Genomic DNA, 21,082 nt, shown 5'->3' on the forward strand with positions numbered 1-21,082 from the left:
AAATTCCGGGCCCCCACATAAACTTCTTCTGCTGTTTTCGCAGGTCTCTGAGGCTTGGAGAGCTGAGAGTGGAGGTGCAGTAAATGCATCATGGTGCCATTTTGTGACGCTGCTTGGGAGCCGTCCATTCTTCTCTTGTGGAGATTCTCGTCTTAAAAAAATGTTTAAAAGTTTTTTTTTGCTGTGGACCATTTTTTAAAGCCTTCATTGAATTGTTGTAACACAGCTTCTGTTGTTTATGTTCTGTTTTCTTGGCCATGAGGCATATGGGATCTTAGCTACCCAACCAGGGATTGAACCTGCAGCCCCTGCATTGGAAGGCAAAGTCTTAACCACTGGACCACAAGGGAAGTGCTGGAGGGTCCCTCTCAAAATACTGTGTGACCAGGGGTTTTCATTCAATTTCTTTCCAGCACAGTAGGTTTTATTGAATATTAACCATCATTTGATATTAGCAAGAACTAGCCAAGTACAGGAATAGCTTAACACAGAGGATTAAATCAAGATGAACAGTATAAAAACGCTGGGGATTTCTTCCTTTCCTTTGGACAAATTAAACATCAGAATAAATTTTTATTATCCTGGAAAGATGGGAGTTTTTTGAGCCACACGTGGTTCCTTCAGGAAAGGCTTGGTGTTCACGAACTTTTAAGTTATTAAGCTAGTGACTGTACCAGCCAAACGCAGCCAGCACACGCTATACACCAGCATTTCCACAGGAAGCTTCTGCGGCATTTTCTGTATTAACTCATTTAAGCCTGAACAAAAGACATCACGGAGGGCTGCACAGCTGTCCTGTGGGTCTAGATATAAATGACGCGCAACTGGAACACCTGTGTCCAAACGGCGAAGCTTCAGCTTTGTCTTTGTTTTTCAGACACAGACCAATGGTGAAGCGTATCTACAGGTATTGTTACTCATCCTCCTCTTCCTCTCGGTGGCTGTTAATGCGGACTCCCTGCTTCCAGGGCCCTCCTCCCCTCTCAGCCCAGGTGATCGGATGATGCGACACTGGCAGGAGACTCAAGGCCAAGTCAACGGAGAGTGAGCCATCTCTAAGTGCTAGTCTATACAGGTTTCAGGGTGCATGGCAGACAATACTGACTCAGGAGGCAGAAGGCTTTGGAATTAATCCACGGACTAAGGTAATTTGTGCTTTCCTAGATAGGAAATGGGGCATTTGGACTTAAACAGGGGTGGGAGTCATCTGGTATATGCACTGCCACCCTCCTGCCCCTCGCCTTGTACACCGACTGGGCATTCACTCAGAATGCACCCAGAACCTACTTAGATCACACCCTATGGGCAATGCCTGGTCACGGTTGGGCATCTGAATGGAACCTGCACGTTGTATGTATGAAACATGTATAGGACTTTGCTTACATTAAAACTCATTTACTCTTAGGAAAAACCACATTCAGTGAAACCTATCTCCAAGGTTCCTCTTATGTTCAGGTTAGATTACAGCGTGATGCCTGAGATTTTAAGCAGCCCTGTATTATCTGCCTCTCCTCCATGTCCACTAGATAGTCTGTGAGGTTATGTTCCACTTACACAGCGAAGAGAATAAAAAAAAAAATAATAATAACCTTAGAAGTCAAAACCAGAAAGCAAGCATCTACCTACAGATGGATGTAGCCGTGAGGTTCTTGCCAGGTGGACTTCAGGAAGCAGCAGCTAAAGTCAATTCTAGTCATTGTCTCTTGTCGCTTCTTCCCTCATCTAAGCTGGGCTCTATCTGAAGTGCCAAACCCTGCCATCCCTGGAACATGGCATGTCAAGATGACTGTGCTTTCCTTCCATTCCTGATTGCAATATTTTATACTAGTGGCCAGAGGTTGGCAGTAGAGAAGAAGCCAGGCTTTTGCAGCAAAGAAACAAAACAAATTACACGTATTCACACACATATGTGGAATCTAGAAAAATGGTACAGGTGATCTTACTTGCAAAGCAGAAGAAGAGACAGATGTAGGGAACAAACCTATGGATACCAAGGGGAAATGGTGGGTAGGATAAACTGGTAGACTGGAACTGACATATATACACTATGGATATACCATGTATAAAATAGGTAACTAGTGAGAACCTACTGCATAGCACAGGGAAGGCTCCTCAATTCTCTGTGGGGACCTAAATGGGAAGGAAATCCAAAACAGAGGGGATATATGTAAACGTAGAGCTGATTCACTTTGCTGTACAGTAGAAACTAACACAACATTGTAAAGCAACCACACTCCAATGAAAACATATCAAAAACTAGACTGGATGTATGTTTATGTATAACTCATTCATTTTGCTGTACACCTAAAACTAATACATCAACTACATTCCAATAAAATCTTTTTTAAGATATAGAAAATCAACGTAACCCCCAAAATGGTGCTTGGGAATTAGCCCAACAACTGGGGAAGAGAATAATGGAGAAAAACATCTATGAGAGCTCAATAATAGAAGAGCCTTTGGATCCCCATCTTCCTTGAGCTTTGAGTTCTACAGCAAAAACATAGTCCAAAAAGGAATGGAGGATTAAAAAAAGTAATTGTAGCTTTGACATACTCAGCAGATTTAATACATGTCATCCCGTTCCTCCTGGTTTTGTTTTTTTTTTTAAATCAGATTTTTAAGAGTTTCAGAGAAATTTATAGTCATCAAGTGCAAAAAGGTTAAAAATTAAGATGTCTGTGGCTTCCGCTGGATGTTAAAAATGGTCTACTGGAGAATTCCGTGCACCAGCCATGAATCTGGGTGGGGGTCCTGGGAATGTGGGGGGAGGCGAGGACTCTCCCCATGGGGCTCCAGCTTTAGTTGCCTGATGGCCTTGTTGGGCCCTCAAGTCTCAGAGCAAAACCGTGGCTGTGGGTGGAGAGAGAAGAGCTTGTCACAACAGACCTTTTCATCCAAGAATCGCAAGTGTTTCATCTAGGAATCGCACCCACCAAACACTCCTGGAAGGTGTTAGTGCTAAGCACAGACGGTGGAAGTGAGGCAGAAGTAGAAGCGTGAGGTGGAGGTGCCAGAGGCCGGGGGTTTCTGCAAAACTGGCCTGGTGCTGCTCTTTTGTCACAGCTTCTGGCTCAGACAGACCCTGCTGTACTGGGCTTCAGAGAAACTGCCTTTTCTATAAACTGAAGATTTGCAGCAACCCCACATACAGCAAGTCTATTAGTGCCCTTTTCCTAATAGCGTTATTTTTTAATTTTTAGTTTTTTTGGCCATGCTGTGTGGCATGTGAGATCTTAGTTCCCCAACCAGGGATTGAACCTACATTGGAAGTGCAGAGACCTAACCTCTGGACTGCCTGGGAAAAGTGAAAGTATTAGTTATGGACTGTAGACCCACCAGGCTCCTTTGTCCATGGGATTCTCCAGCCAAGAATACTGGAGTGGGTTGCCATTCCCTTATCCAAGGGGATCTTCCTGACTCAGGGATCGAACCCAGGTCTCCTGCACTACAGGCGGATTCTTTACTGTCTGAGCCACCAGGGAAGCCTGGACTGCCAGGGAAGTCTCCCCAGATTTAAATAAAGGGGTGCTTGTGTGTGTGTGTGTATACATTTTTTTTTTTAAACCATAATGCTATCACACTCTTTACAATGTCAACATGACTTTTATATGCACTGGGAAACCAAACATCAAGGGACTCACTTTATTCAGATATTTGCTTTATTGTGGGGTGCAGTATGGTCATGATATGGCCACGTGATGATACTTGGGATCACAAAGGGAACATGTACTCAACAGTTATTTCAAATATTAGAAAACAACGTTCTGTTACAAATGACTCGAACTGACCTATCTTCGCATGGAAAAATACTCCCCCCTGAATAGCTGTTAATCAAGAAGATTTCTGCCCGACATGTATTGCCTGGAATGGTAAAAACAAGCCCCTCTTAGTCAGCCTACTGAATACCTACAGTGAGTTCATTTTTCCTCTCATAAATATTTCAGAAAGCTATTTTTAAAGTCTTATTTTTAAACACATATTAGTCCTTCCAATTTGTGGAGACATATTCTCTACTTTCACGTATGTAGAGCATAGCTCGGTACAAAATAGGAGATTCACAAAGGTTAACTTTAAATTTTCTAGGAGCCACATTAAAAAAGGAAAAAGAAATGGATGAAATCAAGTTTAGGAATATATTTAATTTAACCCAATAGATCCAAAATATGATCATTTCAATGGGTAATCTGTATCAACATGGTAAATGATCTATTTTATTCCTAATCTAAGGATAAATGATTTAGTAAGTATACCATATAAATTTAATGATTTCTTTTTTGGTTCTAAGTGTCTTTGAAATCTGGTGAGTATTTGAAAACCCTGATAGCATATCCCAACCAGACAAGCTGTAGTTCAAGGGCTCAAGAGTCACATGTTATTAGCAGCTACCATGCTGCAGAACACAGATAGAGACCATTTGAAAATGGTGCAATCGAGCCAGCTTTGTACTTAGATGAAAGACATTGTGAAAGCTGATGGACCCTTTCTTGACACATGGTTACTTTTAATGTTTTAAGAAAAGTAAGGATGGAAATATGTATATATGTTTTATAAATATACATAAAAGTGTATATATATGTATTTTTAAGAGTTATTCCATTTACCTAGAGGGTGTTTCAATACGTTTGTAGTAGTTGTGGTGAGTATGAGCCTGGAAAGGTCATCAGGCCGACAAATAGAACTCCTAAAGCATGTGGTCAGTCCGCTTCTTCCCCAATGCAAGAAAACATAAAAACAACTGTAAGGGCCAAAGAAACTCAGCAAGCAGCTGGGGACAGGGCACCAAGTAGACCTTCACTAAAAGGGGCTCAAGCAGCAGCAACAGCTCTAGACCATGTGGGTTCAGGAGTTTTGCTGCATCCCAGGCAAGCCTGACTTCCTCACTAAGCTGTGTTCCATTCACTCATTTATTTGCCACACCACACGGCATGCATGCAGGATCTTAGTTCCCCAACCAGGGATCGAACCTGTTGCCCTGTAGTGGAAGCACAAAGTCCTACCCACTGGTCCACCAGGGAAGTTCAGCTGTGCTCTTTTAACATTTTTTTTCTGCATTAGGGTAAAGCCAATTAACAATGTTGTGACAGTTTCAGGTGAACAGTGAAGGGACTCAGCCATACACATACAAGTATCCATCCTTCCCCAAACTCCTCTCCCATTCAGGCTGCCACTGAACCTTGAGCAGCATTCCCTATGCTACACAGTAGGTCCTTTAACCAGTTAAAATTTTGTTATTCATTTTAAACATAGCTGTGTGTACACGTCTGTCCCTTCACCCCTCACCCTCGCTGCTTTCCCCTCATGACCCCCGGTGGCGAGCTTCTCTAGACCGAGCAGCCCACCCCCGACCCCTTGGCCCACAGGTCGGGGTGGGGCCCAGGAGACAGAGCAGGGTGAAGGGCCAGAGTCTGAATTCAGTATTTGCCCCTGAAAAAAAAAGCGTACCGAGTGGAATAAGTCAGAGAAGGAGAAATATCTTTTGACATCCCTTATATGTGGAATCTAAAAAGAAATGATACATATGAACTTACTTACAAAACAGAAAGAGACTCACAGACTTAGAGAAACAACTTATGGTTGCTGGGGGGAAGGCACAGGGAGTTTGGGATGGACATGTACATGCTGCTATATTTAAAATGGATAACCAAGAGGTTGAGAGAGCCATTTCCTAGGCAGGTTGATAAGGAGTCTAGGGGTCCCCAAAGAGAGAGGGGTCTGGAATTCTCAAGGAGGAAGAAAGGACAAACTTTTTTTCTTTCTCCACATTCCTTAGGATTATATACCAATGATGTATCCTGCCTAAGGACAGTCTTTGGATTCAACCTTCTGTTATCTTAAAATGTTAATTACGGGAGTAGACCTGGTCTTTACAAGGATGTATCTTGCCTGAGGACAGTGTTATCTTAAAATGTAAATTATGGGAGTAGGTCTGATGAGGTCTTTACAACCTCCAGACATTCTTTGGATTCACTGGAGAGTATATAACTTCATTGTTAACACTAGCAAGCGGGTACTCTTTCTGCCCCCTTCTGATGCCTATGTCAGAAGCTTTCTCTATCTCCTTTATACTTTAATAAAACTTTATTACACAAAAGCTCTGAGCGATCAAGCCTCGTCTCTGGCCCCGGATTGAATGCTTCTCCTCCGGGGGCCAAAAATCCCGGTGTATTCACGTGATTCAACAACAACCTTTCAAGGTCCTACTGCATACAGCACATGGTGATCAATGTTATCCGACAGCTTGGATGAGAGGGGAGTTTGGGGGAAAATCAATACATGTATACGGATGGCTGAGTCCCACAGCTGTTCACCTGAAACTACCAGAACATTGTTAATCAGCTATACCCCAACACAAACTAAAAAATTTAAAATAGTAAAAAAAAAAAAAGAAGGTTAAAAAAATAACGGGTGGCTGGGTAACCTTGGAGAACTTAACTTCTCTGAGCATGCTTTCTTATATAGAAAATGGGATGGATGATAATAAGAGTACATAGCTCACAGGGTCGTTAGGAGGATGAAATAACCCAAAGTGCTTAGCAGGTACCCAACAGGTACTTAATCAATAAGACTTTTACATACAATGTGCTCTGAACTGGGCTTGTCCATTCCAAACTCGGCTGGAGCCACAAAGTTAGAAAATGCCTCATGGCTGCGTGCCCAAGTTTTGCACAAGATGCAATCTCTTTCCAAAGAGATATTTTCTTAAATGTTACAATTTGTATGCTTGAGAAAAAAAAAAAAAAAAAAAAACAAATGGCAGAGAACATAAGCTAGGGGCCTTGGATATAAAACTACCAAAAAAGTTAGTCACTTTCTGAGCCTGGTCCTCATTGAACATTAACACATAACCATGTTATTCAATGACAAAGATGATCATGGAGGCTCTTCCTGGAGAAAGGTGCCATCTCTTTCGTTCTGTCCAGGGTTCTGAATGGGCGGCTCCCCAGCACCAATGGGAAAAATGAACAGGGGTATTGAATACACTTTCAGTCCTCCTCTTGCATCAGCCCTCCCATTCACAGGCTAAGCTGTTCTGGAATCTATTCAGAGGGGAACCACATTACATAAGACTCAATAATCTTAATGGTAACTCTGCAGTGAAAGTGTCATTTGTGGTAATGAACACTGATCATAAGTTAAGCCCTGAGCTACTCTCTCTGTTATTTTTCATTATACTGTTCCTTGCTCTGTTATATTTCAGGAGCACTGAGGGAATTGACTCAACTGTGTGCGCCAGTCAGCGTTTCATTTCTCAGATTAGATTCTGCTAAGAGGCAATGGACCAATGTGCAAACTGATTCTTAAGGAAACACATCAGACGCTGGTTATAGGTTCTCTGCTGGTACCCAGGGGCACCTCCCCTTCCTCTTGGTTATGTATCTCTTTAGTTTACCATTTTTTCTATCTTCCACTCAATCCACAGCATCGTTCTCCGGGCCCCAATCTGAGAGAGGATTAACAATGTGTCTCTGGATACTTGTCCTATAGGAATGACTGTTCAATTCGACCACCAGAATACTGTTTCCAAAATCATCATCATCTCTCATTGAGCTCTTACTTGCAAACACCACTCTGCTTACATGACAATCACTGCCCTACCCGCCTCCCAACCCCCCTGTTGCTTTAAAGGACACTAACTCCAAAAGACACACCAGTGAGGGGAAGCTGGGATTTGTCCAAGTTTTAAAAACCCAATGTGAAAAATTCATCTTGCGTGTTGTATATGAAGCTTGGGCGTATGTGCCTCCATGGGCGTCTGTGCTCTTGGAATTGCTTATAAGTAGGTTGTGAGTCCTTGGAGAGGCCACATCACCACCATACCTCAAAGGTCAACAGCACAAACACTTGGAGACTGCGTGGGTTGGCCCCTGGTCAAGAACACTCGCAGGCTTTACCACTCTTACTGAGTGCATCTCCATCTGACACTGGGCACTATTACTATTCCTCAGACCACAGGTCCCCAGCCTCTGGGATCCAGTGCCTCATGATCTGAGGGGAGCTGATCAGTGATAATAGAAAGAAAGTGAACAATAGATGTAATGCACTTGAACGTGCTTGAAAACAGAGGAAGCAGCCCCACTGCCTGCTTTAGTACCCATTATTTTGGCCAGATGCCCCAAGGAAGTAGCTGTGTATTTACTTCCTCTAACACGAGGTGCCAGGCCAGCCTTCTGCCCAGTGAGAGTTGCTCAGTCATGTCCAACTCTTTGCAACCCCATGGACTATACAGTCCATGGAATTCTCCAGGCCAGAATACTGGAGTGGGTAGCCTTTCCCTTCTACAGGGGATCTTCCCAACCCAGGGATCAAACCCAGGTCTCATGCATTGCAGGTGGATTCTTTACCAGCTAAGCCACAAGGGAAGCCCAAGAAAACTGGAGTGCGTAGCCTATCCCTTCTCCAGGGGATCTTTCCGACCCAGGAACTGAACCAGGGTCTCCTGCATTGCAGGCAGATTCTTTACCAACTGAGTTATCGCGGAAGCCCTGGCCTTCTGCCCAAAGACACAGCAAATCCACTCTGAAAGACTGCTGTTCCCAGACATATGGACACTTACACTTGCACATGTGCAGAATATGAACTGTCAACTACAAATTGACATTTGCCATCTACCTTTACAAGATTAATTCATGTGCTGCTGCAACTGCTGATTTTCAACACCCTCGAAGGAGTTCAGGGTGGAGAGCAAAAATGACCCACTCGGTGCTCAGGGAAAAACTGTCAGAACAAATCTTCAGATAGTTATTAGTAAATATGTTCAGGAGCTGATTTTATGAGCCCAATTCTGTATCCTCTTATATCTAGAAAAGCACTAAAATCCTTCATAGTGATGATTGCTCCCCAGGACTAACAGAAACCTTCTGTAAAAAAAAAAAAAGCAGTACTTGATTGCATGTACTCCCCCTCCACCAAAATCACATATATACCGACCTCCTTTGTCTCTTTGGAGCAACTTCTCAGAGTTATCTAAAATTCTGTCTCCCGGGCTATAGTCCTCATTTGCCTCATATAAAACTTAACTCACAACTCCCACATTGCACTTTTTTAAAGTCGATTGACAATTTCTTAAAATTGTAGAGAAAAAGGAGAAACTCTGGCAGAAATCCAAACTATGTTTTCCTTCATTTTTAGACTTCTACATTTCACTTTTTAAAGAAATAGAAATATATTACAAGCCATTGAGAAATTCAAAAGAGGGTTGAAAAGAAAACTGCCAAGGGTCTCCTACTTAAACACAGTTTCTATTAGTATTTGGGTAAATTTCTCTCAAGTCTTCATCTGAAGTATTTTTAAAATATCAATAATCATAGTATATAATTTTAAAATTAGGTTTAGAATTTTATTTAAAAGTTAAGGCATCAGTATTTGCAACATAATTGCCATATATTAACACGTTATCTTTTAATCCATATAATCGCCATATATTGACATGTAATCTATGAATCCACATAATTGCCATATATCGACAGGTTATCTATGAATTGCAATTCATGTGAACATTTCTTTGCTTGAAGACAGCAGTGTGGCTTTGGGGAAGTCACTTAACCTCTCTAATATTCAGTTTTTCTCATTGGAAAAAAACCATAAAAACCGATTGATATTAACCAGCATCATTAGACCTTCATGAAAGTTAAGAGATAGTAGACTGAACGGAAGTAGATCTTACAAAAATGAAAGCCTCCACTGATGTGAACAATGGATAACACAGAAAATCATTTCCCACTGGATTGTCTTAAAACAAAGCATATCTGCACATAAGCTGGAAACCCACGAGAAGGGCAGGCAAGATCCAGTCTTTCATTTGAGAACTGATCAACAAGTCTCAGAGAAGGGACTCAGTATACCCTAACCAGGCATCAGGAATGGCCACAGCCACTTCCATTTTGGAAGTAGAGGGGTTTCAGGCATAGGCACAAAAATGCTAAAACAAGATCTCAAACACTGCAGCACCAGGACTTCCCTGGTGGTTCAGAGGTTAGGAGTCTGCCTTCCAGTGCAGGGGACACAGATATGATCCCTGACCAGGGAACTAAGATTCCACATGCCACGGTCAACTAAGCCTACGCACTGCAACTACTGAGCCTGTGTTCTAGCGGCTGTGCTCCGCAGCTAGAGAAGCCCTCACACGCCACAGTGAAGACTCGGCACAGTCAAAAATAAATAAAACAAAATGGACAAACTCCCCCCCAAGATAACAAAAAACAAAACTGTAGCATATTTTAAATACACACAGTTACTAACCATTTAAGACAGTGACAACAATGGCAGTGAAAGCAAAACAATGACCCACATATAACACAGTGGTCCTTGACCAGGCACCATCCTGCCCTCCCCACGGGGCCCTTGGCAATATCTAGACACAACGTCTTGTCACACCTGGGGTGTGCTACTGGCCTCTAGTGGTTAGAGACCAGGACGGTCTCCAACTACATTGTCATCTGGACCCAAAGGTATCAATTGTATTCAAGTTGAAAAATCATGGTGTAAACAACTCACAAGTAAAATTAAACCTTACTTAATATTAAAGCCAGGGAGATATGGGTCTGTTTCCCTCAATTCCACTTCAGTATCCCCTGCCCCCACACCCCACTCAACCAATATCACATCTCCCCCACGTGACATCTTCCAAAGCTGTGAAATGACTACAGGTGCAGACTTTAGATTTTAATTATTATGCATGTTCTTTCATTGGTTATGATGCCAATCTATTGTTTAAAATATGCTAGGCAGGATCTTTAAAAAGAAATGTAAGAATGTGAATTGATTTAAAGAAAAATATTAAATCTTATAATAACTCCTATCTGGATATGGCAAAATCACTCTTCCAGAAGAGTGTTCTGTGTTTATTTTGATTTTTGTAGGGATACCACTCATATGAAGCCACTGAACAGATTCAGTTTGAAGCTAAGGATGACACGCTGCTGCTGCTAAGTCGCTTCAGTCGTGTCCGACTCTGTGCAACCCCAGAGACAGCAGCCCACCAGGCTCCCCCGTCCCTGGGATTCTCCAGGCAAGAACACTGGAGTGGGTTGCCATTTCCTTCTCCAATGCAGGAAAGTGAAAAGTGAAAGTGAAGTCGCTCAGTCATGTCAAGGAAGACATGAGGTTAGTAAAATTCTCCAAGTTAACAAAATGTAAAGAAAAAACCCAGATCCACCCAGTCCAAGACTTCTTTTTTTCGGAAAGAACTCTGCTTGTAGTAATACTCAGGGATTTCAGAACCACAGCATTCCAAAGATGGAAACTGATCAGGACTTTATCAGTAATAGGCAGGGCTCTAGAAAATAGTGAAAAGTTTCTTAGTTGTCTAGGTTTACTGAAAAAGGCTTTTTATAAACTAAGGCTAGAGAGAGTTTACACATATACACACATGTGCAACATGAAGAAAAATTAGCATTCCATTGGAACAGATGTGTAAAGACAGAGTTCAGTGGCTGAGTTTGAGCAAGAAAAGCACATCAAACAGCTCCCTAGGATGAGCCTATATCTAAGAGAATAAGCTCTTATGAATGACCTTGACTCCATTCAAACGTAAGTATTCTTGATCCAGAGCTCTCCTGGGATCATTTGAAGGAAATACTAAGTATTCAAGAAAGTCTGACAGTCAAGGCATGGAAGCAATCTAAATGTCCATCAACAGATGAATAGAAAAAGATGTTATATATATACAATGGAATACTACTCAGTCATAAAAATAATGAAATAATGCAACTTGCAGCATCACAGATGGACCCAGAAATTATAATACTGAGTGAGGTAAGTCAGACAAGACAAATGTCATATGACATCGCTTGTATATGGGATCTAAAAAAAAAATGGTACAAATAAAGTATATATAAAGTAGGTATAAAGCAGAAACAGATCCACAACACAGAAAACAAATTTATGGCTACCAAAGGGGAAAGGAGGAGAGGGATAAATAAGGAGTCTGGGATTAACTTATATACAGTACCTAATACAAAATAGATACCAACACAGACCTACTGTATAGCACGGGAACTCTACTCAGTATTTCTGTAATAACCTATACAGGAAAAAAATCTGAAATACATACATATATATATATATATATATAAAACTGAATCACTTTGCTGTACACTTGAAATTAACACACTGTAAATCAACTATGTTTCAATTATCAACAATAAAAAAAATACAGTCCATGAAGAAGCACAGTGGGCTTCAGACTTCTGGACTCTAGGCTCCTGCATGAGAAGAAGCACAGCCCTCTTTTAGGTGATTTAACACAACTGTCCACCTGCAGATACAACTCAGCAATCTGAGTTTCTGAGTGTGAAATTAAAAGAAGATTGCAAATTGGACTACAATTCGAGATTGGGTTTAAAAAAAAAAAAACTGGAAAATTAACAGACTAATCAGGCAAAGTCAAAAGTACATTACAACTTTATCTTCATTTAATCCATCTGTAACTGCTAGTGATTCAAGGAACTAGAATTCAACAGTTAGTAACACCTCAGTGGTGAGACTTAAGAGTGTGAAAACCTGGTTGGAGGTCTTGAGGTGCTTCATCCTAAGCCCCTTGTTCTAAGCCTAACTCATGCTGGAACATACAGCACATTCAGCTTCTTCAAGCAGCACCCCCACCTCCAGCTCAGGGAACCAGGTCCCTGAAGGAAGCCACCTTTGTGTGTTCGAGGAGATGTCAGCAGCGCCAACAGAGGGACACTATGGACACTGTTATCATTGTGCAGCTGGAACCTTTTTGATGGTCCAGTGGTTAGGACTCAGTGCTTTCACAGCTGGGGCCCAGGTTCGATCCCTGGTGGGGGAACTAAGGTCCCGCATGCCACACAGCTCAGATAATAAATAAATAAATAATTGTGCAGCAGCTGGTGGGAGACAGAGCACTGGAGAGCTGAAGTGTCATGCCAGCAAGATGCCCGTTACTTCCTTTTCCTCTGTCTCCGTGGGCTACCCACAGCCCATCTCCCATTGGAAAGTGGGTCCCTTCTCTTTAGAGCCCAGCTGTAGTCATCCTAACTCTTTCTGCCCATGATGGTCATTTCTTCCTCTGAACTCCCAAACTTCCCAGTCTGTGGAGTGGTCCTCAATCTCCTGTCCACCCCACCATAGCTGGGGACACAATATTCCTCCATCATTCACCCTGGCTGGCTCCCAAGACCCAGCAGATGGGGGGCACCTGGTAAGTCCCCTACATATGAATTTTCAACTTGCAAACTTTCAAAGATGCGAACATGCATTCCATCGACGTCAGGTGTGAGTGAAAGTGCAGCTTGCCCTCCATCTCCTGTTGTTGCCAACCCTTCACTTCTACCATCTCCCACCTCTTCTCCCCGTTCCAGTCAGTAACTCTTCTTGCCTGTTCACTCGATGTCAGCCCCCGTGTGCCAGCTGTTGTGCTGTTCAAGGTACTATACTATAAGATTAAAAATGTTTTATTTTCTGTGTTTTAATGTATCCTTTGTGTGAAAAGTATTATAAACCATTATAGTTCGGTACAATATAGCCAATTGTATTAGCTGGGTACCTAGGCTAACTTTGTTGGACTTACAAACAAATTAGACTTAACGAATGTGCTTTCAGAATGGAACTCGTTCCTATGCAGGGAACTTACTCTTAGTTACAAAGAGCTCCCTTCCCCCTACGCTGCCATCCTCCTCTTAAGCCACCAGTAACTCCCCAGAGCCTGCCTTTATGTCACTGTCCTGAAATCCTGGTTCTCTGGGTCAGTGTGAACACCTCAATTAGGTGGAGGTCCTGAAGGCAAAAAAGAACATCTTATAAATCTCTGTCCACACACCTGGGTCCCAAACACACGAAGTATACTTAGTACCTAATTGCTCATGGGCCGATTGATTAAATCGGCTCAGACTTAACTCCCTTCACAGGTTCGTACGAAGAAATATACCAGGAAACTGAAGGATACAGCTGGCTTCCTAATTAATATTAGTCACTTGGCAGTTCTTAATTAAGAACTCTAAAATAAAGACCCACCTTTCTACTGTGCCAAGTAGGTACCACCTTCATTAGTATGGAAGGGCTGTAACCACAACTTCATTTTTATGTTCTTTTCTCTGCCCCGCCAGATGGGAACACTGGCTGCATAGTATTTATTAATATAATAAACAAAGACAAATGTGGTGGCGTGGGGGAAATTCGGGCAGAATTAGTCAACTGCACTTCTTTTGGACCAGCTTTATGTAGAAGATGGAGGAAGCCTTCTCTTGTTCTGAGATAAAGTGGACTGGATTTGACGTAGGAGGTGAGCTGTCCCTCTCAGTCACCATCTGTGGAGCGCTTCTTGACTTGGGACAAAGGGATAAAAACAACTACGTAGCAGGGCTGTTGTGGACCTCAGATAATGTCAGCAAAGCACCTGGACACAGAAGACAGCAAGCGATGGGTTTCCAACTCGCCTCAATAAGCCCTTTTCCTTTTGACATCATACTCCTAAGGGCGGGCCCATAAACCTCACACATGCTCGCATGTGGCAATGCTGGCCCGTATCCATGTGCTGGGGAAGATGGAGCCAGAGGGTTAAATGTAGGATTTTGGAGTTGGATAGCACAGTCTGAATCTCAACTCCACTATCTGGCCACATACGTGACTCTGGGAAAACTACTGATGCTTTCAGTTGGCACATGTGCAAGACAGGGATGAAACACAGTCCCCTTGCCTTGTGGGGTGACAACGACCCTCTGTGGACTTTCTGAAAATCCGTTAGGGTGTCTGTGGTTGTCTTAATGATTGAGGACTCGACTGGTATTTGGTGGCTCAGGGTTCCCTGGTGGCTCAGAGGTTAAAGCGTCTCCCTGAAATGCAGAAGACCCAGGTTCGATCCCTGGGTCAGGAAGATCCCCTGAGAAGGAAATGGCAACTCACTTCAGTACTCTTGCCTGGAAAATCCCATGGAGGGAGGGAGGAGCCTGGTAGGCTACAGTCCATGGGGTTGCAAAGAGTCGGACACGACTGAGCGACTTCACTTACTGGTATTTACTGGATGAAAGTTTTGGAAGACAGGTGTCTTTGGAGAAGCAGGCTAGACCTGCAACATCATGGTCTCCCAGGCTTCATGACCTCCTGGTGTCCACTGGACCTTCATGTAGATGGGACACCCTTTACGTATGAACACAAAGTATACATTTTCTGCCCAGCATCAATGTACACCAGACAGTCCAGCAATGCAATTTTTGTACAAATCAAGGTGGGAATATATCTTTTGTATGTGTTTTGGAGCTTTACCAAGAACTGTGCGCCATCTCGGATAACCCTAATCCCATTTCCCACATGGAGGTGATTTACAGTATGTGAGTAAGCTAGCATGTCACATCTCTATAGGTCTGGAGATTCAGAGAGAATTTCCAGGTAGAGATGCAGACATCTGACTACTGCTTCCTCACCCCCAGTACTCAGGAGCACGTGGTTATACATGGAAGTACTCAATAGTAAGCAATAATAAGATGTATTCCTTGTATTTCTCTATCCTGTTACAGTTGGGGAATTACAATGACTTAACTGCACTACACATGGAACAGGTTATGTTACTAACTAAATCCGGTTCAGGATTTCAGCAGCACTGACAAAGACACTGGTTACAGCAAGGTTCTGAGCAGGTGGAGAAACAGTGTCCATTCTCAGAGCGTCCCAGGGACGATTAAAGGAGGTAACTGGAAAGAGTACTGGGCTCAGAACTCAGCCTATAGTAACTGCTCAGGAAACATTAGTTACTATCAGTCGCATTAACAGTACCACCGCTCATGGCTTAAGTAACTGCTGTTATACACTGTAATTTAATTTCTTGTCTGGTTCTCCAGGTACTTCATCCAGAGGTGAGACAGGCAACAGTGAAGGGCATTCTTCTCTGCATCAGAGGGAGACTAATCAAGTGTGGCAAGATGCCCAGAAGGGAGAGAGATTTTTCCCAATAGCTCTGACACGCACAGAGTACACTTCATTAGCCTGTCTATTACAAAGCACTTAAGACACATATTTATTGACAGCAATCTGCCAATTGATTAAACATCTCAATATATGAAGCTGACTCCACATTAATTAGCAGTTGGGAGAACATGGTCCTCGAAGTTAGTATGGATAGTTTTGGAAATCCTTGCCACACTTCCACTTGCTTTAACCTTCTGTGAAATAGCAACACAGGATCCAAGAGTGAATTGTCGTCCATGTCAGAGCCCAAAGATGTGCCCACACGTGTTAACACGCTCACATCCTAACATTTCACAGATCTGAATCTCATTGTAGTCCATTTATGTTCTGTACATACGCTAATTTTTTTTCAATAGGAAATCTTTAAAGACTCCACTGAACACACAATTTCACTCCCTCTTTGCAAGCTAAGATTTGATTTTTACTTGTTATAACAAACTGAGGGCAAAGAAAAGTTACATTTTTTACTCTATGTTCTACAATATTTTGTGCATTTAAGGAACAGCCGCAGGAGACAGAAAAGGCATTCATTCTGGCATACTGTGTTTTGTTCTTAACAACAATTCTGAGTAATTATTTTATACAACACACATGATTTTTCACTGTGGAGCTGTTTGATAAGAAATGTGAACTTTCAGGTGAAAAAGAGCCCAAGAGCCCTGCAGTTAGCTCAAAAGAAGAACCTTGAGAAGTTCGGTGTTTAAGCTTTTACTTTCTCTCTTTTTATTAATTCTTACTCTTCACTAATTGGACTTGCTTGTTTGCACATCAAAACAATCTGGAATGATTTTTTTCTCAAAGGAAAAGGTCTAGGTCTTCCTCAACTGTATAAAAAGCAAGATCCATGGAAAAAGCTTTTTAACTTTTCAGCTTCTTTTTGTGTTCAGGTCATTTTAGTTTCTTCCGAGTGTCACATTCTTCAGTATCTTATATGTACGCGTTTCTCCAACACTTCACTCTCGCCCACAGCACCATGAAGGTGGCTATCAGGACTTGACATGTTAGTGTTTTCTTTGCCTAGCAACCCCAGCAATCTGGGAGGCCCACTAACCATGCAAAGCTCCTAAACGTCAGCACACACAGGAGTCACCCAGTAACCTGCTCACGTGCAGAACCTCATTCAGTGGGCTCAGAGTAGAGCCCAAGATTATGCATTTCTGACCAGCTACCGTACGACGCCAGTGCCCCTGGCTAGGAGGAGATACCCGAGTATCACACAGCCAGAGGATCATTTTAATTAATTATTTTTCTGGCCACACGGTGCAGCATGTGGGATCTTAGTTCCCAGACCAGGGATTGAACTTGCACCCTCTGCAGGGAAAGCATGGAGTCTTAACCACTGGACAACCAGGCAAGTCCCAGGATCATGTGATTTTAATTAGTGAAGCTTTATGAGTAGACCCATCAGCATGAAGATGATCTGGGAACACTGCAGCTCCTGTCCATAGTTAAACAAAGTACTAAATAATGGGAAATAAAAAGAAGGCTCCAAGAGTACATATCTTCAAAGTGATCCCATGAAGAGTTTCAAACTTATCCCGCCCACTATGCACTCACTGATTATTGAACCTTCCCTGTGGGACATGCCTTGTGGCTATAAATGTAATAAGAACATTAGTCGAGTGGTTCTTTGAACCATATAAAAGACCCAATTCAATCAAATTCCATTTTAATGTTTAGGAGGTGTGAACTTGAGGAGTTACTTAATCTCTGAGTTCTGACGCCCTGATCTGCACAAGGGGTACAGTGTGTACAAGGGTAACAACAGAACCTGCCTCCTAAGTTTATGGTGAAGGTCAAATGGAATCATGTCCATTAATCTGGACATGTCATTACTCAATAAATGGCAGTTGTAATTACTGAAACACTGCAGCTGCACCTTAGGCAGCTCAGATGATGATATTTCTGAAACTCATCTTGTACAAAACGGATTAAAAAGTTCAGTTGGGTTTTTCTTCTCTATCTTGGTAACAAACATCTACTTCTGCTTTCACTGACTATGCTAAAGCCTTTGACTGTGTTCAGTTCAGTTCAGTTGCTCAGTCGTGTCCGACTCTTTGTGACCCCATGGATTGCAGCACGCCAGGCCTCCCTGCCCATCACCATCTCCTGGAGTTCACTCAAACTCACGTCCATGGAGTCGTTGACTGTGTGGATCACAACAAACTGTGGAAAATTCTTAAAGAGATGGGAATACCAGACCACCTGACCTGCCTCCTGAGAAATCTGTATGCAGGTCAAAAAGCAATAGTTAGAACAGGACATGGAACAATGGACTGGTTCCAAATTGGGAAGGTAGTACATCAAGGCTGTCTACTGTCACCCTGCTTATTTAAATTTATGCAAAGTACCTCATGCGAAATGCTGGGCTAGATGAAGCACAAGCTGGAATCAAGATTGCCAGGAGAAGTATCAATAACCTCAGATATGTGGATGACACCATCCTTATGGCAGAAAGTGAAGAGGAACTAAAGAGCCTCTTGATGAAAGTGAAAGAGGGGAGTGAAAAAGCTGGCTTAAAACTCATCATTCAAAAAAATAAGATCATGGCATCTGGTCCCATCACTTCATGGCAAATAGATGAGGAAACAATGGAAACAGTGACAGACTTTATTTTCTTAGCCTTCAAAAATCACTGCAGATGGCGACTGCAGCCATGAAATTAAAAGACACTTGCTCCTTTGAAGAAAAGCTATGACCAACTTAGACAGCATATTAAAAAGCAGAGACATCACTTTGCTGACAAAGGTCATAGTCAAAGCTATGATTTTTCCAGGAGTCATGTATGGATGTGAGGGTTTGACCATAAAGAAAACTGAGCACCAAAGAATTGATGCTTTTGAACTGTGATGTTGGAGAAGACTCTTGAGAGTCCCTTGGACTACAAGGAGATCAAACTAGTCAATCCTAAAGGAAACCAGTCCTGAATATTCACTGGAAGGACTGGGGCTGAAACTGAAGCTCCAACACTTTGGCCACCTGATGCAAAGAACTGACTCATTGGAAAAGACCCTGATGCTGGGAAAGATTGAAGGCAGGAGAAGGGGATGACAGAGGATGAGATGGTTGGATGGTATCGCTGACTTGATGGACATGAATTTGAGCAAGCTCTGGGAGTTGGTAATGGACAGGGAAGCCTGGCATGTTGCAGTCCATGGGATTGCAAACATTCAGACACGACTGAACTGAACTGACTTGGTAACAAAATCATTGATTTAAACCTTAAAACTGGTTGGGTTGTTACCATTCAAGTAGAAAAGCACAGATTTTCAAAGTGACCTAAACTCACTTTGTTTAAGCATCCTGTTTCTTTTTTTAATCTTAAAAAATCATATGAACACAATACATCTGCACTCAGGAAAACATATAATCACGAATCAAGAAGTTTTCAATAGCCTACAGTCATCCTTATGGAGGCGGAAGGGTCCTATTTAAAATTAGTTAGAAATATTCATTTAATACATTTAACAAACATTTATCTTTGTGCCCCAGATCTAGTTTTTATATAGAAGATCATTGGCTTTAAAAACCTCGCAGTAGAAAGGGAACTTAAAATTCCTAATAGGTCATTAAAAAACTGTATCACAGAGAAAATTCAATTCTGATGTAGTCACAGGCAAATACTTCATGATCCACTACAGTAAAAGCAACTGGTTTCACAGATGAGAAACTGGGACTTGGTTGGGGCAGATGAGTTGGCCACAGCGCCCAGAGATGATCGGCAGCAGAAATGCACTCAAAACTGACTTGAAGCTCCGATCCAGGCTCTCTCCAGATTGACTGCATCACTCCCTGCAGAGTCACCCAGAAGGTGTCAAACCGAACTGACAGAACCCAGAGATGCCTCCCTGATGAAACTGCTAGTGTCAGGATGTGGGGTTTTCTTTTTTTTTAAATATTCAACAAACGAGGAGGGGCGAAGTCCTCATTCTTGTGTCCACTGGAAAAAAAGGACATGTCCTTCCAGCTGGTAAAAAATAACATCCCTTGGGCTGTATGAACTCGGCTCCTATATGCTTTACCTCCGTGGAAACTGCTGGTGTGAGAGGGCATAATGCCACCCAGTTGCTGGAATACACTGCTGGCAAGGGAACCCCTAAGGGCGGGGCCCGTGCTTTCTTCACAGTGATGATGGGATTGTATCTCTATATCCTCTAATACTCAGCAAGTTTCTGTGAACCAGTTAGTGAGTGAAAGAGTGTGCGAAGAAAGAAACACAGAAACTCCTGAACAAATCCTGGTGTTCGTGCTATGGGCTTGGTACCTGCCTTCCTTACTTCTCACAACTGAGCCAAACTGAGCCAGTCTCTCCGTCTGCCAGGCTGAGCTCTGCTCTGCACAGCTTCTGGTGAGCAGAACTAGGACAGACTGGAGACTCTGAGTCTCTTTAAACACTGGGGGCTTTCCTCCCTGGCTCATGAGAGGGAGAAAGAAGATCTCTGAACTGCTGCATGGTGAGAACTAAAATTATGAAGAAGACATAGAAAAAGGCACAGACAAATGAGATTTATTAAGTACAATTCCTTTAAACGTCCTATTCGTCTTAGTTTGCATTTGTACCTTGGAAGCAGGAAAATACATCAGGAAATCCAACCCAAGGTGCAACTGGAGAAAAATGGCAGGGACTTTAAAATTGTCTTCATCACAGACCTGGGTTCTGAACTACACCCTGTTCTTCCATGGAACAAGGCAGTTTCATGCCTCTGTCTCTGCAACCGTGTCAATTTCCCCCTGAGAAATGAAGCCCTGGGAAGAGTAGTTCATGAGGAGGGGCTCGCTGCACTGCTGTAAGCTCAGGTGAAACTGAAAAAGAAGTTTCTATTTCTGCCAGATAATCTTATCTGATGATTAAGGGCTAAGATGTGAAGTGTTTGAAAATTGTTATTTTATATCAGCCATCTAATTTAACAAGAAATTATGAACCATTGAACTTTCCTGGAGGGGAAAAAAATGTATTGAAACTATCTCTGCAATTTCCCAAAAGTATTTATGGGTGTCCACCCCTGTGGTGCTACTGGTAAAGTACCTGTCTGCCAATGCCAGAGATTTAAGAGATGCAGGTTCGATCGCCATGTCAGTAAGATCCCCTGGAGAAGGGCATGGTAACACATATTCTTGCCTGGAGAATCCCATGGACAGAGGAGCTTGGTGTGCTAGA

General features: G+C 42.5%; 1 protein-coding gene and 1 non-coding gene across 3 annotated transcripts in view; one reads left to right on the forward strand and one right to left on the reverse strand.

Moving 5' to 3' along the window:
• The window catches only part of RSU1 (Ras suppressor protein 1), a 207,380-nt gene that overhangs the window by 13,233 nt on the left and 173,065 nt on the right, over window positions 1–21,082 (reverse strand). The gene's annotated exons all lie outside the window — the stretch shown is intronic.
• Window positions 14,765–14,837, forward strand: TRNAF-GAA (transfer RNA phenylalanine (anticodon GAA)). The gene has a single exon. It is a non-coding gene; the product is annotated as a tRNA-Phe (tRNA).

Source organism: Bos taurus, chromosome 13 (genome assembly GCF_002263795.3).
Source record: "Bos taurus isolate L1 Dominette 01449 registration number 42190680 breed Hereford chromosome 13, ARS-UCD2.0, whole genome shotgun sequence".
In the NCBI taxonomy this organism is placed as follows: Eukaryota; Metazoa; Chordata; class Mammalia; order Artiodactyla; family Bovidae; genus Bos; species Bos taurus.